The 4,974-nt window shown below is 36.7% G+C and overlaps 1 non-coding gene across 1 annotated transcript; it reads right to left on the bottom strand.

Annotated features, from left to right (window-relative positions):
- Positions 1-3,370: 3,370 nt before the first annotated feature.
- Positions 3,371-3,473, bottom strand: LOC119043938 (U6 spliceosomal RNA). Its single transcript, XR_005081519.2, has one exon. It is a non-coding gene; the product is annotated as a U6 spliceosomal RNA (small nuclear RNA).
- Between the last annotated feature and the right edge of the window lie 1,501 nt (positions 3,474-4,974).

Here is a 4,974-nt window from a genome sequence, read left to right as displayed (position 1 = left end):
GCAATGGTTGAAGATAGGGTGGGGCAGGAATGAAATGAATTTGATATAAAAGAGCAACATGAGGGATCCTTGAAGGATGGAAATGTTCTGCATTTTAGCTATCAATTTTAATATCCTGATTATGATATTGTACTATAGTTTTGCAAAATGTTATTATTGGGGCAATTGGGTAATCTGTACATGGGCTTTCTCTATAGTATTTCTTACACCTATATGCAAATCTATGTATCAAAAAAAAAGAGCACATTTATTATGCATTTCTTTAACTCAAGGAAATAAATCATACAAACTAAAGTTGGGGTTCTTGGGTTCCCCAAGACAGTCAAGAGGAATTCCAATGTAGTTTTCAGATAGGTTTTATTAAGTGTATGCCCAAGCAGAGGGGAGGTATACAGACAAAGGTAGGTCCTCTGAGCTGTCTGGGGGGCTGCTTTGTTTGGCAGCTTTTGTAAGCTAGGACAAAGTGGGCTTGCACTCAAAGACAGGCTTTTTTAAAAAAGGTGGGCTATGGATTTTTCCATGTTAGTATGGAAAAAGCAAGGAGTTCGAAGGGATATAAAATTTTACATTTTGTTTTTGAACAGGGAATGGAGGGGTGATGACATTCTTGCAGTGAGCTTCTCCTTCTGGCCATCTGGTCTTAACTCGGCTTCCTGGATACCCAGTACTTTTCCATTCCTGGCTCAATTCCCTACACTGTCCTCATTTAGTGAGGAATTGACCTTTCTGGCATTTTCCAAATCTTTTCTTTTTATTATTATACACACACACACACACACACACACACATACACACATTTAAAATATCATACTAGTTTAGAACTTCCAGCCAAGATGGAGGTATAGGTAGACACACTGCCTCCTCACGCAACCAAAATAAGGGCAACAAAAATTTAGAAATGAAAAAAAACACAACTAGTACTGACAAAAAATTTAACTGTATGGAAGTCCAAAAACCAAGGAGTTAAAGTAGACACATTCATCCAGATCTGTAGGAGGGGCGGAGTTGGGCTGCTGGGTGGAGAGGGTTAGCACCAAAAAAAGTGGCTGGTGAATGTAGGCGCAAGGCAGCAACTGGTGGTCCTGGTGCATAGGTGGTGGCTGTTGGACCCAGCAATCCTACATTCGCATGCAGATAAACCAGGCGAAACTGGGGAGCAAGACAGACGGTGCAACCCAGGGTTCCAGTGTAAGGAAATAAAGCCTCAAAACACCAATTGAAAACACCTGTGGGGATTGAGGCAGTGGGAGAAACTCCCAGCCTCACAGGAGAGTTCACTGGAGAGACTCACAGGATCCTAGAACATACACAAACCCACCAACTTCAGAATGAGCATCAGAAGGGCCAAATTTGCTTGGGGGAAGTGGCAGAAGGGACTAAAATCCAGCAGAAAGTAGAGCAAGTGCCATTGTTCCTTCTCTGACCCCTGCCCCACAAATAGCGTCACAACCCAGCAACTGAGTGGCCCTGCCCAGGTGAACACCTAAGTCTCCACCTCTCACTACATAACAGGTGTGTCAAGATAAAAAAAAATGGCTCAAATGTAAGAAGAGATCAAAGTTCCAGGACGAATAACACTAAGTAACAAAGAGATAGCCAACCTACCAGATGCATAGTTCAAAGCACTGGTGATCAGGATGCTCTCAGAATTTGTTGAATTTTGTTGCAAATTAGATAAAAAAACAAAGGCTATGCTAGATGAAATGAAGGAAAAGGTACAGGCAATCCATAGTGATGGGAAGGAAACTGGGACTCAAATCAATGGAGTGAACCAGAAGGAAGAAAGAAACCAAAAAGAAAAGGATGAAGAAACAAGAATTCAAAAAATTGAGGAGCAGCTTAAAAACCTCAAAGACAACTTTAAACATTCCAACATCTGAATCACAGGGGTGCCAGGAGAACAGGAAGGGTAAAAAATGGAAAACTTATTAAAAAACATAATGAAGGGGAACTTCCCCAATCTGGCAAAGGAAATTGACTCTCAGGAATTTCAGGAAGCTCAGAGTTCCAAAGAAGTTAGATCCAAGAAGGAACACACCAAGGCACATAGTAATTACATTACCCAAGATTAAAGATGAGGAGAGAATCCTAGAAGCAGCAAGAGATAAGGAGACAGTTACCTACAAAGGAGTTCCCATCAGACTGTCAGCTGACCTCTCAAAAGAGACCTTGCAGGCAAGAAAGGGCTGGAAAGAAGTATTCCAAGTCATGAAAGGCAAGGACCTGCATTCAAGATTGCTCTATCCAGCAAAGCTTTCATTTAGAATGAAAGGGCAGATAAAGTGCTTCTCAGATAAGGTCAAGTTAAAGGAGTTCATCATCACTGAGCCCTTATTATATGAAGTCTTAAAGGGACTTATCTAAGAAAAAGAAGATAAAAAACATGTACAGTAAAATGACAGCAAACTCACAATTATTAACAACCACATCTAAAAAAAAAGCAAACTGAGCAAACAACTAGAACAGGAACAGAACCACAGAAATAGAGATCACATGAAGAGTTATCAACAGGGAAGTGGGAGGAGGAGAGAGGGGGGAAAGGTACAGAGAATAAGTAGCATAGATGGTAGGTAGACAATAGACAGGGGGAGGGCAAGAATAGTATGGGAAATATAGAAGCTAAAGAACTTATAAGTGTGACACATGGACATGAACAAAAGTAAGGGAATGTCAGTGGTAGAAGGTGTGCAGGGTGGTGGGGAGTGGAGGGAAATTGGGATGACTGTAATGGCATAATCAGTAAAATACTTTTTAAAGGGAAATTGATAGTTATTTACTAAAGAGGATTAAAGAAAATAAATGTATTATTTATGGGTCAAAGGGACTCTTGTGGTATAATACAATAAATGGAAATATTTATGAACTAATTAACTAGCTAACTAATGAACCAAAAGTGTTTGCTATGTATATTTTGTAACATGAATATATGATCCAGCTTTCAACTGTTTCAGTCCTCAGTTGGCACGATGTTCACTATTGTAGTACAATTAGTGGCTACAATGCTTAACGAAATGTCAATCATAACCTGTAGATTATTTTGATTATATTCTTGATGTAAACGGGCATATGCATTGACTGTAGAGATATTTAATGTGAGTTGTATGGTTTGCAACTTGAAATTATTTTTATAGAAAAAGCATTCTTCTTACTACTTGTCAATTTGCATTAAGTGGATTTATTCCTACATGGACTACCCCCCAAAATAAATAAAATAAAGTATCATACTATGTTAAATGTTTCTCAAAAAATAGTTCAGTGGCAGTAAACTCTTTCACAGTATTATGCAACCATCACTAACATCCACCTTCCAAACCTTTTCATTATTTCAGATGGAAACTCCATACGCATTTAACAAAAAGTCCCCATTCTCCAAAATATGAGATGCTTCAACAAATTTTATGTCATCCTGTGCAAGGGCCACACTAATCTCTGTGTTGTTCCAATTTTAGCATGAGTGCTACTGAAGTGAGCATGTAAAGCCTTTCTTTTAGTTGGTTATTTTTTCTACCTGCACGTGATAATACTGGGGTGATAACTCAAAGATGTCATTCCTAGCAGCCCTAAGATTTGTGTAACACACTATGGTTAGCAGAGTCCATTGTTTGAGCTGATATTTTTTGCCTTGTGATGATTTCAGGATTATTTGGAAGATTATTTGTAAGCAAATAGATTCAATTTGGAAGCATCCACTTCCCCTCTCCTCTTTCTGTGTCTGCTAATTGAGACATACTGTTGGGTAACCAGGATGCTCATTTTACTTACCCTACATTTTGTGTGCTTGTGTATCACATGGACTCAAATAAATTCTGAGGTAAACAATATTACTTTAATAATTAAAAAATAAGCTATTTTAATAAATTATTTTTGCTAATTTTTATTTCTTTTAAAAAAATACATAGACTTCTAAACTGTTTGTTTCTAAAGATTTTTTCTATGCATACTTCTTTTCAAAGTACCTTGAATTGTGGAAATATTTAGTAGATTGTATTCTACTCAATTCCTCCAATTAAGGTTGAGATGTATTTTCTAAAACTTGTGTCGGAAACTACCAAAAACTACTCTGATATTGAAATATTTTGAATGATTAATATTTTACCTTGCTGTAAATTTTATTTTTTAAATAGACTTTATCTTTTGGAAGAATTTTGGATTTATAGAAAAATTAAGAAAATATTGTGGAGAATTTTCATATATTCTATACCTACTTGCCGTGGTTAAAATCTTATCTGGATGGCACATTTATTATAATTAATACACCAATATTGGTACATAGCTACTAAATTCATAGTTTATTCAACTTTCCTTAGTTTTTACTTAGTGTTCTTTTTCTGTTTGAGGATTCCATGGAGGATATCACACTACATTCAATTAGCAAGTCTTCTTTGGCTCCTCTTGGCTCAGATTTCTCTTGTATTTATTATCTTGACTGTTTTGAGAATAACTGGTCAAGTATTTGTGGGATGTCATGATGTTGAAATTTATATGATGTTTTCATTAAGACAGAAATCAAGTGTCATTTTCATTATGTAAGGAGTATCTGCTAAGTGTGTGGGAACTGAATAAAGGAGATGTTTTGGGGTGTGGGCTCAGGATTGTTTGGTTTACAAATCAAAGGTATGCTTTCCGAAAAGTTTTTTGCTATCTCTAGGAATTAGCTAAATTTGGGAGAGTAAGTTTTTCCCTGTTTACACAGGTCCCAAGTTGTCAAAGCATTTTAAAGTACAGAAACTAGGAAGTATTATTAATCTATAAAAACTGATCATTTTACTGCCTCCCTAGTTGTACTTTGTCCAGAATATCATAAAATTGGAATCATACAACATGTATTTTTTCAGATTGATTTCTTTTTCTTAGCAGCATGCATTTAAGATTCCTCTAAGTCTTCACAGCTGGTTTGTTTCAATTTGGTGAGTAACATTCTATTGTATGATGTATAATCCCACCATTTATTGATTCATTAATCTGCTGAAGGAT

Source organism: Artibeus jamaicensis, unplaced genomic scaffold, assembly GCF_021234435.1.
Source record: "Artibeus jamaicensis isolate MK-2021 breed Jamaican fruit bat unplaced genomic scaffold, CSHL_Jam_final contig_332, whole genome shotgun sequence".
Classification (NCBI taxonomy): Eukaryota; Metazoa; Chordata; class Mammalia; order Chiroptera; family Phyllostomidae; genus Artibeus; species Artibeus jamaicensis.
This window is presented reverse-complemented; position numbering and strand designations above follow the sequence as displayed.